This window comes from Cydia amplana, chromosome 3 (assembly GCF_948474715.1).
Source record: "Cydia amplana chromosome 3, ilCydAmpl1.1, whole genome shotgun sequence".
NCBI lineage: Eukaryota > Metazoa > Arthropoda > Insecta > Lepidoptera > Tortricidae > Cydia > Cydia amplana.
In genome coordinates, this window is record NC_086071.1 from 10,677,276 (window position 1) to 10,696,344 (window position 19,069).

The 19,069-nt window shown below is 36.6% G+C and overlaps 1 protein-coding gene across 2 annotated transcripts in view; it reads left to right on the forward strand.

Moving 5' to 3' along the window:
- Positions 1–13,286: 13,286 nt before the first annotated feature.
- The window catches only part of LOC134662492 (nephrin), a 127,180-nt gene continuing 121,397 nt past the window's right edge, over positions 13,287–19,069 (forward strand). Inside the window, exon 1 of one of the 2 annotated variants that reach the window (XM_063518737.1) lies at positions 13,287–13,756. The gene's annotated coding sequence lies outside the window, so the exon portion shown is untranslated. The remainder of the gene's footprint in view (positions 13,757–19,069) is intronic. The other variant, XM_063518738.1, reaches the window with a different exon arrangement.

Here is a 19,069-nt window from a genome sequence, read left to right on the forward strand (position 1 = left end):
ACAGAATACATCTACTTACCAAGTTTCAACAGTATAATTCTTATAGTTTCGGAATAAAGTGGCTGTGACATACGGACGGACAGACAGACGGACAGACGGACAGACAGACAGACACGACGAATCCAAAAGGGTTCCGTTTTTTGCCATTTGGCTACGGAACCCTAAAAAAGCCTTGCGTGCAGTGCAGATGGCAGCCAAACACTTTGTCATAAAAGTCGAGATGGGTGTAGATTTATCGGTTTTTGGGAGTGCCGGTTTCGAGAATGATTACAGTTTTGGAATCCAACATGTCTGCCGTGCACTTTGACATAAAAGTCGTTATGGGTGCCGTTTTATAGGTTTCAGGGAGTGCAGAATTCGAAAATGATGACAGTTTTGGAATCCAACATATCTACCATGCACTTTGACATAAAAGTCGTCATGGGTGTCATTTTATAGGTTTCAGGGAGTGCAGAATTCGAAAATGATGACCATTTTGGAATCCAAAATGTCTGCCGTGCACTTTGACATAAAAGTCGTCATGGGTGTGGTTTTATAGGTTTCAGGGAGTGCAGAATTCGAAAATGATGACAGTTTTGGAATCCAACATGTCTGCCGTGCACTTTGACATAAAAGTCGTCATGGGTGTGGTTTTATAGGTTTCAGGGAGTGCAGAATTCGAAAATGATGACAGTTTTGGAAACCGACATGTCTGCCGTGCACTTTGACATAAAAGTCGTCATGGGTGTGGTTTTATAGGTTACAGGGAGTGCAGAATTAGAAACTGATGACCATTTTGGAATACAACATGTCTGCCGTGCACTTTGACATAAAAGTCGTCATGGGTGTCGTTTTATAGGTTTCAGGGAGTGCAGAATTCGAAAATGATGACAGTTTTGGAAACCGACATGTCTGCCGTGCACTTTGACATAAAAGTCGTCATGGGTGTGGTTTTATAGGTTACAGGGAGTGCAGAATTAGAAACTGATGACCATTTTGGAATACAACATGTCTGCCGTGCACTTTGACATAAAAGTCGTCATAGGTGTCGTTTTATAGGTTTCAGGGAGTGCAGAATTCGAAAATGATGACCATTTTGGAATCCAAAATGTCTGCCATGCACTTTGACATAAAAGTCGTCATGGGTGTCGTTTTATAGGTTTCAGGGAGTGCAGAATTAGAAAATGATGACAGTTTTGGAATCCAACATGTATGCCGTGCACTTCTACACTCATTCTGCACTCCCTGAAATCTATAAAACCACACCCATGACGACTTTTATGTCAAAGTACACGGCAGACATGTTGGATTCCAAAACTGTCATCATTTTCGAATTCTGCACTCCCTGAAACCTATAAAACGACACCCATGACGACTTTTATGTCAAAGTGCACGGCAGACATGTTGGATTCCAAAACTGTTATCATTTTCGAATTCTGCACTCCCTGAAACCTATAAAACGACTTCCATGACGACTTTTATGTTAAAGTGCACGGCAGACATGTTGTATTCCAAAATGGTCATCATTTTCGAATTCTGCACTTCCTGAAACCTATAAAACGACACCCATGACGATTTTTATGTCACAGTGCACGGCAGACATGTTGGATTCCAAAACTGTCATCATTTTCGTATTCTGGACTCCCTGAAACCTATGAAACGACACCCATGACGACTTTTATGTCAAAGTGCACGGCAGACATGTTGTATTCCAAAATGGTCATCAGTTTCTAATTCTGCACTCCCTGTAACCTATAAAACCACACCCATGACGACTTTTATGTCAAAGTGCACGGCAGACATGTCGGTTTCCAAAACTGTCATCATTTTCGAATTCTGCACTCCCTGAAACTTATAAAACCACACCCATGACGACTTTTATGTCAAAGTGCACGGCAGACATGTTGGACTCCAAAACTGTCATCATTTTCGAATTCTACACTCCCTGAAACCTATAAAACGACACCCATGACGACTTTTATGTCAAAGTGCACGGCAGACATGTTGTATTCCAAAATGGTCATCATTTTCGAATTCTGCACTCCCTGAAACCTATAAAACGACACCCATGACGATTTTTATGTCAAATTGCACGGCAGACATGTTGGATTCCAAAACTGTCATCATTTTCGAATTATGCACTCCCTGAAACCTATGAAACGACACCCATGACGACTTTTATGTCAAAGTGCACGGCAGACATGTTGTATTCCAAAATGGTCATCATTTTCGAATTCTGCACTCCCTGAAACCTATAAAACGACACCCATGACGATTTTTATGTCAAAGTGCACGGCAGACATGTTGGATTCCAAAACTGTCATCATTTTCGTATTCTGGACTCCCTGAAACCTATGAAACGACACCCATGACGACTTTTATGTCAAAGTGCACGGCAGACATGTTTGATTCCAAAATGGTCATCATTTTCGAATTCTGCACTCCCTGAAACCTATAAAACCACACCCATGACGACTTTCCTGCACCGTGGCTTACCCCCGAAATTAAAGGACTCATGGAGAAGAGAAATAGAGCTCGCATTAAACTTAGATCTGATCCTTCTGAGAGCAATCGTCTTCGTTATAGTTCGCTGCGTAATCGCTGTAACAGAGTTTGTCGTGAGGCAAGACGTCGGTATATTCACAAGTCCATCGACGAGTGTCCTCCGACAAAACTTTGGAATTTTTTGAAGTCACTAGGGGTGGGTAAAGTTCAACAGCGTCGATGGTACTCTCGACTTAGACGGTATGAATTCTCATTTTAGTTACTCTCCTACTACTCTGGACCCATCTGTTAAGCAGAGCACAATTTCATCACTTTCTGACAGGCCACGCCCCAACTCCTCTGTCTTCGACCTGGGTATCATTTCTCCACAGGAAATACTTTCTATCCTCAAGAGTATTAAGACAAAAGCCATTGGTGAGGATAGCCTGAGTCTGGATATGCTCATGCTTGCAGCGGATTACATTGTTCCTGTCCTTTCCCAAATTATAAATTACTCCTTTTCATCCGGTACCTTCCCGTCTATATGGAAACACGCCCATGTAATCCCACTTCCCAAAACTTCTAGTCCAATCTCTTATTCCCAATATCGGCCCATTTCCATCCTTCCAGTTTTATCAAAAATAATTGAGCACGTCGTAAATCGTCGCCTTTCTTCATATCTCAACAGACATAGTATGGTCAATCCTCTCCAATCTGGTTTCCGCCCCGGGCATAGCACTGTCACGGCGTTGGTTAAGGTAACCGATGACGTTCGTCTTAATATCGAGGGGGGGAAGCTCACTCTCCTTGTGCTCTTGGACTTTAGTAGTGCCTTCAATAATGTAGATTTTGATATTCTCCTAGGTATACTTAATACGCTTAACCTTTCTCAATCTGCTCTCGCTTGGTTTCGAAGCTACCTCTTTGGTAGGCGCCAGCGAGTAAGGGTCGACGACAAGGTCTCCGGGTGGTGTAACCTTACCGCTGGTGTCCCCCAGGGTGGTGTGCTCTCTCCTCTGCTTTTTTCCATCTTTATTGACGGCATTACTAAATCTTTAAGGTCTAATTACCATCTGTACGCAGACGATTTGCAGATTTACGCGGCGGCTAACATTGACGAACTTCCTTCTCTTTTCAGTAAGATTAATTGCGACCTAAGAGCTATTTGCAACTGGACTTTGAATTTCGGGCTACAAGTGAATGCTAAAAAATCGCAGGCAATTGTAATTGGCAGTCCTCATTTTGTCTCCAAACTAGCGAATAATATATGGTGTTACCCGATGTTACCTATGACGGGACTTTGATTCCACTTTCCTCTACTGTCAAGAACTTGGGTGTCATCCTAGACCAGACACTCTCATGGACGCCGCATATATCGGAGGTCAGTAGGAAGCTATTTGCTTCGCTGCACTCTCTGAGGCGAATGCAAAACTTTCTTCCTCTTTCTACTAAAATCTGTCTTGCTCGCTCTCTCTTACTGCCACTCCTCGATTATGGTGACATTGCTTTTGTGGACCTAAGGGAGGAACTGCTTGACAAGCTAGAGCGCTTGCAAAATGTCTGCATTAGATATATATTCGGGTTACGTAAGTACGATCGCGTGTCTGCCTTCCGCTCGCAGTGGCTTCCGATACGTCGTCGTAGGGATGTGCATGTTCTGTCATTACTCTTTAACGTGTTATTTAATCCCGCATCCCCTACGTATCTATCAGAGAGATTTAGTTTTCTGGCTACTGTTAGCGGTCACCGTCTGCGATCTAGTGAAAATCTGACTTTAGCCATTCCGCCGAAAAAGTCGCGTGCGTACTGTAAGTCTTTCACGGCCTACTCAGTTAAGCTGTGGAACGATCTACCAGTGGACGTAAGGAAATCGCAATCTGTTGCCTCACTCAAGGAGAAGTTGAAAAAGTTGTGGTTATTAGACTCCTGATGTAGTTAGAACTGAATACCTTGTATATATATATATATATATATATATATATATATATTATTTATATATAGATTATATGTTTATGTAGTTAGTACACAGCGGTATGTTTATGTATACGTATATGTATATGTGTATATGGGTTATATATGTATAAGTATGTTTATAGTTTATGCGTATTTATGAGTAGGTAGTACTGGTTTTCTCTTTATTTATTGCTCTCGTCTTCCTTTATGTGTATCCAAAATTCTTATATTGCTATTTGTCCATATTAAATTGTCTTTCACCTGTTAGTGTTTGATCCTTTCGCATTTTCTCAAAGGTTAGCTGGAAGAGATCCCTTTTAGGGATAAGTTCGCCTTTGTGTTAAAGTGCACGGCAGACGTATCGGATTCCAAAACTGTCATCATTTTCGAATTCTGCACTCCCTGAAACCTATAAAACGACACCCATGACGACTTTTATGTCAAAGTGCACGGTAGACATATTGGATTCCAAAATGGTCATCATTTTCGAATTCTGCACTCCCTGAAACCTATAAAACAACAAAGACCTTATTACAAAAGGCATAAGGTCCACCGATGTACAGTTAACAGTGTGGGCGTTGGTTCCTAAAATTAATCGAGAGAAAATTAGTCGAAAAATTATTCGAATGAAAAAATTAATCGCGGAAATTAGTCGACGATTAATTTAATCGCGACTAATGTTAATCGAAGCTCTTCGAATAAAACTAATTAATCGCCACTTTTAATCGTCGCTCGCGATTAAATCGGTTAATTTTAATCGTTATTCGAATAAATTTTGCCCAACTCTGCTTAGAGTTAATTATTCCTCTCATTTATGATTAAAATTAAGATTGTTTCAGTATCCCATACATTAAAAGTATATTCAGAAGAGTTTCTTGGCGTTTCTTCTCTTCTGAAATCAGTTTATGAAACGCTGGTAAATAAAATATGGTAAATTGTTCCTTAGAGTTAATTATTCCTCTCATTTATGATTAAAATTAAGATTGTTTCAGTATCCCATACATTAAAAGTATATTCAGAAGAGTTTCTTGGCGTTTCTTCTCTTCTGAAATCAGTTTATGAAACGCTGGTAAATAAAATATCACATGGTGCTTAGGAATACCTATTAAAAATAAAATAAAATAAAATAGGTATTATTTAGCCTAGGGACCTGACTTCATCCGGGCGTGACAGTAGATAAAGTAAGTTTGTACGCATTATAATAGTTAAAAAATAAAATATTTTGGTATGATGTAAATATAATTATTTTCCTTTAGCTAGCTAGGTTAGCGAGGGAATATATGAAAGGAAAATATAAAATATAAAGTACAAACAAAAAGGACTTTCTACTGTTCACGGTAACTGGTCACGGTAGGGCCCGGTAGGAGATAAATTCAAAAAAAATATAATTTATTATTTATTCATCAAATTGATTAAATGATTACAATTTATGACTGATTTCATCTGAATAAGATATTCTTACAATTTGTTTATAAATTTGTAATGATCTTTCTTACATCTCGGACAAGTTTTACTTTGACATAATTTACGGTTTAATTATTATTTGACATTATTAGGATTTATAGGCGTAATATTCATAACTCTTTCCTTATATGCGAAAAGGATTTCGGTTACTATTAGCGGTTACGACGAAGGGTTCTACATAAACACTAGATGATCATTTGGCCAATTTACTGATCCAATTCAAGATATTAACTTATTTAATTAGTATTAATTAGGTCATTTACATTATTTTTATATTAACTAATAAAGGTATTTACGGATTGCGGTATTTTAAAGGGTTTTTAGAATTTTAGATTTTCTTATTGGAAATTTTAGTATTTTAGGCTAGTCTAGGTTTAGCTAGGTAGGGTAAAGTAGGGTTAGTTGAGGAGAGAGGTGGGAGAATGTTACAGTAGCTTGTATTATACATATTTACATACCTACCTGAAAATTATGATTAAGAAGGTAAGCTTATCGTTATAAATTCGCTTACAATGCGCTGAACATAATAAATACATAATGCGAATAATTAGCAGTTTGCGCCAGGGAATACAGGATTATTTATTATGGTGATTAGGTTAATCATCTATTACACGGTAATTTGTATAACAGATATTAATTTACTCAATCGCTGTCTGCTGGGAATCAACCTAAAATTAAATAGGGTAAGTATATAGAGATTTTAACAAAAATTGTAATTATTAACGGGAATTACTTACAATTAAAAGCTTTTTAAGGTTCTATATTTAAACTCGTAACGGAAACTTGCGATGAATAATATATTTCTTGTTTTTTTTATGATATAGGAGGCAAACGAATCGAATAGCCTGATGGTAAGCGATTACCGCCGCCCATGAACACCTGCAACACTATAGAGGTTATGAGTGCGTTGCCGCCCTTTGAGATAGGAATACGCTCTTTTCTTGGAGGTTTGGTCCGTAAATACCGCAGACAAATCAACAAAAAAAACCTGTTCATTTTAAATTCAAGAGGTACATCAGTCAGAAACTCAGAATTCAGTTACAATCTCTAAGTTTCCATACCATATTCCATAGCTTGGATGTATTTATAGGTACATACAGTTAAAATCAAGTAGATATAGTGATGGCCAAACTGACCAAATATATTATACCTATTATAACACCGCCTTTGTTACCATATAAATAAAGAAGTTTTCCGATATATTTGGCCACTTTGACCGAGGCCATCTATTTGATGCTGACTGTACATAAAAAATTGATAGGTTTATTTATTACATGTACTTACCTATTAACAAGTAACCCCATGTTATTAATTAAAAGGCAACTATCAAACAGAAAAGCGCCAACACAACTACTGAAAAATTCTATTTTCGACCTTGTACCGTTCGGTATTAAGTATAAAATTGCAAATTGTATTTGTTTTGCGTGTTTCTATTTTGTTTGCGGTATCATTGTTATATTATGTGACGTAATTGATTAGGCGTGCGGGGCGTGACGCCTTTAGGGACTGCTCTTTCTTGTTTACCATCAATATTCATTATTCCTAATGAAATAAAATAAAATTTGATATCATGCTACTTATATGACGACTTGTTTATAAATTTAACAACAAAATTGTAAAGCGCTTATTGTGTAACTCCGAGTAGGTATGATCCCATTCGGCAGAGAGCGTATCTATGATGATCAAACCCCTTTATCAATGTTGTAGTTTATTGAAAATAAGGGTTGGCAAAAAACTCCATGCCCTAAATTCTCCTTTAGTACGTAACTTCGCCTTAAGTAACATTAAATCATAATTCCACTAAAAATTGTTTCATAAGCAGACATCATAATCTAGGGGGCGTAATTTATTGTCAGGTAAGGAGAACTTACATCGATAAACTCAACTAATCAATGCTTTTCTCATTATACTCGTACTAGTGATCGCTCGAAGTTTTGTTTGTAAAAATATAATTTTATTGAAAGTATTAAACATGAAACAAAATAATAACTAAATTCCCTTCTTCTTTATTTAAAAGGGATTTTTGACATTTCACTCATCGTCACTTTTTTCTAAGCTAGCGATCATATAAAATATGCTTTGTGTAGGTACACTTACCTACTTACAAATACTTAATATACAGTTACAAACGAACGGACATCACTAGTATTAGGGAAAAGTATTGATAATTTAATTTATCGATATAGGACTCACTATCTGTCAATAAATTAAGCGCCCTAGATTCCGATGCCTGACCAATCTGACCATAAGCATTTAGTAATTCAACATTTAGTCTAATTTTCAAGATTAAATTAGTGATTAGGCGGGTCAATTTTAGGGTGTTTTTTCGACATTAGTATGGCAATTTTTTATTTTTGGAAAATTAAATTTATTATCATCGTTTAGGAAGGATTCTTAAGAACTAAAAATATAGGTACTGTACGAGGCACCACTCTACTTTTTATAGTTAGCTAGATATGGACGTTTAAAGATCGACATTTGTATGGCACTATTTAGCAATTTTTAATGTGCTTTTGACATGTATATGGCATTTTTTCGACATTGTATTGCAGTATCAACATTTTTATGTCACTATTTATTAATTTTGTGGCATTTGTAAGACCCTGATGACATTTGTATGACGCCTTTTCGACATTTGTATGGCACTATATCGATATTTGTATGCCACAATCGACATCTGTACGGTCAAAATAGCCGTACAAATGTCGCCATATAAATGTCGCCAATAATATTTTTTGGCGAAATTTCTTACACAAAATAACCGATTCACTTATTTATTTTACTATATATTTTTACACTATATTTGCAACTATTATTATGAAATACACATTTTTATTTCGACTGTGTACCAACATTTGAAGCGTCCATACAAATGTCATTGTAGTTGTCATTGGACTTCGAGTTTTAGCCGTGGGACAGCAAAAAATGCCTATTTGAAAACTGACCCAGGCGATGTTGGACATGGGTAGCGAAGTTAGGTTATTTGGCGTGAGAATGCATGCATGAGGGGTTTCCTCAATTCCTCATGGATCCCAATCCCATCATCAGACCAAACTCAAATGAATATGAGACTACCTTGAATATAACTATTTTCGGGGCATAAAAACAGAAATTTCAATCAAAGTTCTTAGGATCTCATCAACATGTCAGCGGAAAAAATGTCGCAGGTTGAAAAATTTAACATCGCTAGTGTTGTGTGTCGACACTGTCGATCCGGTGACATCCCTAGTTAATAGGTAAACAATCAAAGTGCGAGTAGTTCGCAAAACTCGCGCGCCTAGAAGATGTTGATGTCAACTTTAGCAAGTCTTCTCCAAGACCACGGGGACAAAGCCGTCGTCGAAACGTCGGAGGTAAATTTAAAACCTAATTTTACGCGATTAAGTCCCGTCGTTGTGAATAATAAGAAGTATATTATTATTAATTAAGTAGTTCCATAACCGTTCCAGTTATAATTGGTTGCGCAGTCTGACCTTACGAGTGACAAGTGAATTCAAAACTAAATATTCAACTACGTATAGGTAGTGAATTCAACTCCCGCTCCCTAGGTAACACGCGATAACTTACTCAGCCCCCAATATTCATTTACCCAAAGTTATGGATATTCATTAATACAGTAAGACAGAGAGGGTTAGGGGGTAGCCGGGCAAAAAGGACATGACAAGCAAAACCTACACGGTCTCGTTCTTCGGTTTTCTAATGCTTTTTGTATTTCCCTTTCCGGGTGCTGTTTTAGATGATTTTTGTGATACAACAAACATACGTAACGAGTATAATACATGGGCCATTCTCTGAGAAGGGTGTCATTCTGAATCCCTAACAACGTTTGTCCTAAAGTCACTTGCTCTAACTGGTTTGTCCTAATGGGCACATGCCATAACGATCAATTGTCATAACGATTATTTTCCATAATGTAAGGTTCTGAAAAATGGTTAGGTTTTAGAACTTGCTGCCACAAAAGTGGGTTAGGTTAGGGTTCAACTGCGACCCTCGCAAAAAAGAGAATATGCATAATAACATTAGGATAAGTAATCAATATTAGGATAACCAAAATTAGGGTTTTTAGTGTTAGGACAACTGATCATTATGACAAACAATATTAGGGAATGCATCGATAGGAGAAAAGACTTTAGGGATTTAGATATAGATCCCTCTGAGAATATGTCTGCGGTTACGTCTAATTGCCACGACTCTTTTCATACATTTTGTATGGGTCGCGGCAATAATTAAACATATTTTTGTAGAATTACCGACATCGACATAGGGAAATCCTCTAAGCTACGGAAAGAGCAACAAAAAGGTTAATATTGAACGTTAAAGTGCCGTTCGGAAGGCAGCTGCAGCTGCATTACTGTTTCGTCATTATTGCTGCAGCATTCTTGTGCCGCTGTATCTGTCATTTTCCTTGATAACATGAGTGACGGATTGAACGTCATAATCGCGGCAGTTGCGGCGGCGAACGGCATTCATTTTGTCAAGGAAATTGACAGATACAGCGGCGGCAGTAATGCCGCAACAGTAATGCAGCTGCAGCTGCTTTGCGAATGACACACTAAAGGTAACATTCCATTTCTGACCGCAGCTGCACTACTGGTACTGAACGCGTCGCTGTTACTGTCAATTTCCATACTAAAATGAACAGTAGTGCAGCTGCGGTTGGAAATGGACTGTCACCTTTAGTCGCCATTTACAGTCGAAATTAGAATTACATTTTTGAAGAATAAGAGCGGGGCCACACTAGCGATTTGCGAGCGAGTTGAAAGCGAGGCGAGCGCTTAGCGAGTTCGCCGCGATCGCGCAACGAGTTTGCTATATCTAAATAAATTACAAGTTTGATTGTTACCTACTATTAATTATAAGTTGTTAAACACTTTACGCTGTGATACGATAATAATGTCGTCTTGAATGTAACCGCAATGTCCGCAACCGCAAACTTCCTCAACCCTGTTTCCGACATAACAAGATTGTTTATAGGTTAGGTACGACACGTGTAACCCTTATATTAATAGTGTAGGATGCCTTCACAACAATGATATCGAAATCACTTAAGGTTAAATAAAGGTTATTTTTTAGCGATAATGCGGTTATCACACTGAATGCGATTCGCACGACGTGCGAGCAGGATGTCGCTATAATACAGTGTGATAACCACCTAAGACTACCTCCACTGTGTTGCTGTTATTATTTTATTTTATTGAAGTGATCAAGGAAGAACTCTTCCTTGTCGCTAGTACTATATAAAACTTTATATAGTACTAGACTAGCGACCCGCCCCGGCTTCGCACGGGTTAACAATTGTATATAATCCTTCCCCTTGAATCACTTTATCTATTAAAAAAAACCGCCCATCGGCAATGACTTGGAGGCCGTGTTTTTATTCATAAGGTGTTTATTTTAAGTTTATTTATAGATGGTTTGTATTATTATTTTTAAACTTATGCAATACATATGTATGTTGTTGTTTAATTAAAAAAACCGCATCAAAATCCATTGCGTAGTTTTAAAGATCTAAGCATACATAGGGATAGACAGCGGAAGCGACTTTGTTTTATACTATCCAGTGATTGTTTAATAAATTTCTTTCTACATATTTATTATTTTGATAAAAAACTTATCAGCAGTGCGGGTTGTTTTGTTATTAGGCAAATTGGCGGAGGATTTGGAAAGGGATAAAAATAAAACATTTTAGTATGCGATATAGGCGGAATTTTATTTTATTTTTTAGTCTTGGGTCGTCCCATTCGTTTTCCGTCAAGTTCTTAAATTAGTCCTATTCTGCTTGCGTCACGCATTCTAAATTGAAAGCCACCGACGATTGTGACGAATGTAGAATGGGTGACGAAAGCAGAATAGGACTAATTTAAGAACTTGACGAAAAACGAATGGTGCGACCCAAGACGATACCTTTTAATGGGTAAGCAATTATTTTATGTTCAAATACTTTATTATTTATATATCACAAAATATTATTATGTACCTTCTAGATGCTTTATTAATATTTTTCATAATTATTTGTATTTGTAATTATTATTAGAGATGCCACGAATATTCGGCAACTATTCGGTATTCGGCCTATTCGGCCACTTTGCCGAATATTCGGTATTCGGCCTAATGTTGCCTACTATTCGGCCGAATACCGAATATCTGTTGCACCTACTTAAAAAAAAATTGCACAATAAAAATAACCAAAAACTATGTAGGTATATTTAAAATGTGTTCTTGGAAAGTTGTTAAATACGAAGACCATTTTTTGAGCATTTGTTGGTTAAAAAAGATTTTATTTTTATCATGAGTCTGATTTGTTATTGACTCTATTCATTAATTCTGTTCAACAAAAATATATCTTAGCTAACGTCATGTAACGTTGAGCTTTGTTGGCGATCATTTTCATAATAATTGTGACTCAAAATGTTCGCTTGTCATGCCGAATATTCGGAATTCGGCCGAGAGAGGGGCCGAATATTCGGTATTCGGTATTCGGCCAAAACCACTATTCGGGGCATCTCTAATTATTATACCTAGATATCTGTTACTACATATTTTGTATTATTTACATAAATGTATGGGTTTTATTATTTGAGTTATGGCCTATGTGACGTCTAGCACTGATTTAGCAGTTTGATGCTGTATTTTTTAGTGTTTTAATTAAATAATAATCGGCATACAATTTTATTACGTGTCACATACATGAAATTAGGGCAAAAAGAAAAAAAAATCATAAAACCATTTTAATATTTGACTGTTAGGATAGCTTCAAAATCAAACATTATTATGTCAGTATATTTTTTTTAATAATTTTAGCCTGCTGCTGGGCACAGGCCTTCTCTCATGCGCGAGAAAGTTAGTCCCACGCTAGCCCAATGCGAGTTGGGGACTTCACATACACCTTTGAATTTTTTCGCTGATGGATGTTGGTTTCCTCACGATGTTTTCCTTCACTGAAAAGCTAATGTTAAATCTCAAATGATATTCCGTATATAAGTTTCGAAAAACTCATTTGTACGAGTTAGCATTTGAATCTGCGACCTCGGGATTGTGGACATCAGATCTACTCGGCCACCAGCGATCCTCATTTGTCATAAAAAATATCGTTTACTTGAAGTGAATTTTTTTTTCGATAGTTAAAATGCATTAGAAGTTCTTTTAAAAAGACATAATAGAACCAAGACATAACACAACACAAGATAAGACATACAAGGCTTTTCTTCAATACAAAAATTGAACTTGAATTCTTAAGTTAAGTAAGTAATTAGTGTGCCAATTAGTAAGCTCCGCTAGCAGTTAGTCAATAGAAGTGCTTAGTCCAGCCAAGCGGACTCAGAAAATTAATTTATTAACACCTTAATTGGTTATTTAGCCCGGAAAGGAAAATTGTGGAGGTTAAGTAACTCGACAACGTCAAAACTTTGCGGCTACGGCCACAAGGAAAGAGACACTAAGCCAAATATTTATTAAAGGACTTACTTTATACCTTCAGAGGCGGAGAAAAGTTGATATATTAATTAACTCGTGAATAAGTCCGTCAGGCCAAAGAGTCACTTCGTTTCACGCAAGCGCAATAGGGATCTGTCAAGATACGCCCTTAGGTAGTGTGAGCGCGGCGTTCAGCAAGCGCACACGAACGTTCAATATAGCGCCGAACATTGACGCGTCACTAATTCGTGCGATTCCAATTTGAACTCTAACGGATACTGTGAGTTAAAAACGTTGCGTGTGCATGAATTAAGGATGCGGTCTGATGCTGGCGGTACCGCAGCCTGTGCTACCTTGGGAACTTGTTTAAATTTTAAAGAGTTTCCGCGTATTTTGGCTGTGTTTGTTGTAGTGTCTGTGAACGGTGTTCATGATGAACGAGCGAAGTTTATCCCGGGTTACGGTGAGTGCGAAGCTTAAGTGTTTTATCGCGCCGACGATTTGTGGTGCTCGGTTTTGTTTATCTTGCGGCTGGCGCACTATACGGATGTCCCGTGTTTTAGTGCCAAGACGGGAATAACTTTAAATGTTTATAAAAATGATTTGTCGGTAAAGCTAAAATGTTTTCAGCATTTTGTTAAAAACAAAACTTACTTGCGGATAAAAATGTCTCAAGAGCCAGGTGTCTTGTTTGTTTCTGATACTGTTTTTACAGGTATTTATATTTTTGTGAACTTTGGTTTCGAAAATAATATGGGATTAAATTATTATTTTCTTCGAAATGGTTAGCGACTTTTCTTTCTTAGTAGTAATAACTTGCTAAATTTCATAGTTATAGGTCAACGGAAAGTACCCTATAAATTGTTATTCCCTTGAGACGTATAATCATCTACGTTTTTTGCGGCATAAACGGCCGTATCTTTTTTTACGTTAATTTAGAAGTTTGATTTTTTCACAGCTTCAGGGAGCTGCAGACTTGAGTATATAGTTTTAATTTCAACTCGATACCTCCTCGCGTTCCCGAGATAAAGGGTCTTGATAGACGGACGGACGGACGGATGGACGTACAGACAGACAGACAGACGGACAGACGGACAGACGGACAGACGGACGGACAGACGGACGGACAGATGGACAGACGGACAGACGGACAGACGGACAGACGGACAGACGGACAGACGGACAGACGGACAGACGGACAGACGGACAGACGGACAGACGGACAGACGGACAGACGGACAGACGGACAGACGGACAGACGGACAGACGGACGGACGGACGGATGGACGGACGGACAGACGGACAGACGGACAGACGGACGGACGGACGGATGGACGGACGGACAGACAGATGGACGGACAACAAAGTGATCCTATAAGGGTTCCGTGTTTTCCTTTTGAGGTACGGAACCCTAAAAAGGAAAAAAAATGTATATTATAACTATCTAGTTTATACATATCTATATATTTGTTTATTATATAGTTGAAGGAGTATCCACAACAACACAAGCCTTTTTGAGATTGCCGTTAGACTTAGTCAATTTGTGTAATAAGCATGTCCTACAATGTATTGATTAATTAACCTTAGGTATGTAGGTAAGGACCTATTTATATAAACTAGTTTAATAATAATTGTCAGTAAAAATTAATATTTCGAATATTCAGCGCTACGACCGCTATTCCAATATAGCCAAAATAACTAGGGAGGTATGTAAAAAATCCGCTACTTCACAACCATATGAATATAAAATAGAATTTTGAAATTCACGTTTATAAAGGGTCTAGCCTAGCCGCAATCCCATAGTGAAACTGCCCCTGGCTGAAGTGTATACCTTTCTTAGGTGCGTTTATTTGTATTATTATATCGTTTTACCAAATTTCAAGGCTAGAATCCCCTTGGTTTGGCTAAAAAAAAGTTTTTTTTAATCGTTTTTATTTTTATGTAGCTAAACTAGTGGTTCGATTGTTGTGAAATTTGGATGTTAATTGCGCCTAATATTAGTTCATTTTCAAAAAAAAATCAAGGTTGTAACTTGTTTATAAAGGCTTAAAAAAATTTTTTTTTAATTTTTTTTACTTATTTTTTAATACTTGTGAGATATCGACAACCTCAATTTTTTGTTATTTAATGCAGAATATACTATTGCATAAATTTTTTTTTTGTAAAAAAATCCATTTGGAGCAACAAGGTAAAAATGTCTTACTAATGCATACAGTACGGCTACCATCAGTTTCTCACTGACATAAACGCCGTCGAGAACGTAATTTACTTTCTATACATCTCGCTCGCACTCGCATATTCGTGCAAACGGGATGTATAGAAAGTAAATTACGTTCTCGACGGCGTTTATGTCAGTGACAAACTGATGGTAACCGTACAGGCCGTCCTTCTTACGTACTTTAGAGTGGTTCACTTTTGTATGGGAAAAATTCAAACTCTAGATAGAAGAAGCGGCACCCCCTTATTTGGTCACACTTACTATAAAGATAATGTACACCAAGTTTTGTGACTTTATCTCAACTACAAGGGGGTGCTCAAAATTTGGTGCTTTATTTATTTTTGGATTTCATACACCGTTGAAAATTTTCAATGTGGTTAAGCACCCCCTTGTAGTCGAGATAAAGTTACAAAACTTGGTGTATATTATCTTTGTAATAAGTGTGACCAAATAAGGGGGTGCCGCTTCTTCTAGCTAGGGTTTGAATTTTTCCCATACAAACGTGAACCACCCTAAAGTACGTAAGGACGGCCTGTATGCATTAGTAAGACATTTTTACCTTGTTGCTCCAAATGGATTGTTTTACCAAAAATATATTTTATGCAATAGTATATTCTGCATTAAATAACAAAAAATTTAGGTTGTCGCTATCTCACAAGTATGAAAAAAAAAAGTTTAAAAAATTAAAAATATTTTTTTAAGCCTTTATGAACAAGTTACAACCTAGATTTTTTTTTGAAAATTAACTAATATTAGTTGCAATTAACATCCAAATTTCAAAACAATCAAACCACTAGTTTAGCTACAAAAAATAAAAACAATTAAAAAAAAAATATTTTAGCCAAACCAAGGGAATTCTAGCCTTGAAATTTGGTAAAACGATATCTTATAATAAGACAAATAAACGCACCTAAGAAAGGTATACACTTCAGCCAGGGGCAGTTTCACTATGGGATTGCGTTAACGACAAACAGTATTACTTAATTTATCTTTTTCGTGGTGATGCGAATCCAAATAAAAAGGACATGATGTCAAAGTTTGAAACTAATTGCGTGAATAAATCGAGAGAAAAACATATTATTAATTTTACCTGTGGCAATAATTTTTCTTCTGTATTTTTTGTTAAATAGATTAAAAAATTATAATTAATTCCAAATCTTGAGAATTGGTACTACGTGAGAAATACCCATCTCAAATTATTTTCTTCACGATTTCTAAGATTGACTTCGGAAGAAATGAGGAAGGACGGAAGAGAAGAAGGAAGTTGGGAGGAAATCAACCTAAATTATTATTATGCTATTAAATTTGATAGATTGTATTAATGATTTTTGGCAATAGCCAACATTATCAATAAAAAAAATTGTCCACAGTTTTTATTTATTTATGTAAAATATTTCTTTCTTATCGTCAGGTGACAAGCAAAAGTCACTAATTACTATAAAATATTTAACAAAAATCAACCTTCTTTTCGTACTAATATGGTTCACTATGGCTATGAACTTGTGGAGGTACTTAGTGACTTGATTGTAACCTGACGTTATTATATTATGGACTCTGTTACATAAAATATTCAATATACCTACCTGACTACAGGTAGAATAACTGAATAAAATCTGCCAATACTTGGAGTTTTTTTTTGTACTCGGTTACATATAAATGTTCTTCAATATCTGTCTCGCAAGTTTCAAGCAGATTATTTAAGTAATTCCATGACCTTTAGCTTGTCAAATGGTAAGAAAAGGTAGAACATAATTTAGTCACCAAAGAAACTTCCAGACATCACAAAACATGAATGTTCTCCTTTATTTGAAACCGAAACAATCAAAACATTGCCATCAACTCAAATATTCACATTATGATTGCCCTGGAAAAAGAAAAATAAAGATACAAAGTAATTTATTCCCGAGTCGAGATCATTTTGTTTATCAAGCACACACAACGTCGGTGGAAGACGGAAAAAGGAGGAAAATCCAAGATGACTCCTTCAAAAGTTATCTTGAAGGACCATTTATAATAATCCGGTATAGCCTGTACGCGTCAGGTCGGGCCCTGAACTAATCCGTTAATCTTTATTGTAGGCTGTTGACTTTCGCAAATCTGCGGCATAGCTTTGTTAACATTAAAATGTTATTTCAAAGTGCTAAACGTAAAAATGACATTTAAAGACTGCTGAGGTAAACCCGACTAAATGATTACCACGTAAACACCTTAAGGAAACAGGTACATCATATTTTTTAAATATAGGTAACTTCTACCACTAGATTTTTTATTTTAATTATTAAGTTATCATTACAAAATATTGCGTTAAGATTTATTGGAGCCCTATTCTGTTATTTTGAAATAAGCACATTTAGTGATACGAGTATTTTTACTGCCCTAGTAGCACGGTCGCATTTTTATCGTTTATCACCATGCCTGTCACGTTCTAACAAGTATGTAAGTGCGAAAGTGACGGGCATAGTGATAGTCGATAAAAATGGAACCGTGCTGAGCCCGCTGGTGTAAGTATTTGCTCTCGTAAAAACATCATTTAATGAACTGGAACTGCTGACGAAGGTCAGAAAGTGTATTAAAAAAAGTTTACTCCCTAAATATTGAATTGACAACTAGGTATTAACAACGCTACGCTAGAGTACAAGTGAAAAATAAATAGGGTAATAGGGTTGAACGCTTGGCGCTTTCTTGGCCAGTTCATTCGCTGCACCGTTTCTTCTCGATCCACTATGCCCTTTTATCCATTGTAGATACTGTTACTTTGTTGCCTTTCTTGCTCTCTTCAGTGAGGATTCGATGATATTCGAGTTTGAGCTCTGAGGTAATTTTGACGCTGCAAAACGCTTATAGTACCGATAATATAAAGATAAAAAGATGAAAGTTAGTTTATTCAAGTAGGCATATTACAATGCGCTTATGAACGTCAAATAAAGCTACACCGGCACCAATCCTGTACACCTCTATCTCGAGAAGATTTAAATCCCCCCCTCGATTGGAGGAGGGTATCCCAATATGGGAGCGGTAACAATCTCGGCGGGACACGTCTTTTCAAAACATTATTACCTCATCCATAATTAACATCCATTACGAGTAAATAAGAAAAATACAATTTAAATTACTATAGAATTCATGCAATTATACACAGTAGGTACTTTATAGAAATTTGATATAAACAAATATATGTACATGAAATCATACAAATACGTAGCTCTTTCAGAAAACATATCAAATTCTTACAAAAGGAAAACAAAATGAAGTCAATAAAAGAAATGAGAATACATAATATATGAATTTGACTGAATGATTTACTGTCTGACAGTATTAGCAAAGTAGCATAGATTTTTTTGAGATTGAGTGTAATGACTTTACCAGTTTGTAAACAAACATGTTACCTTTTTTTAGTGAAAACGCGTTTTTCCTAGTTAAAAACTGGTTTTCCATATCGCTTCAGTGAAAACGCGTATTCTACTAGTTGAAACTAGTTTTCGCAAAGTACTTTGATGAAAACTAGTTTTAAATAATTGTAATTAAAATTATATCAGTGTAAACCAGGTTTGACTTAGC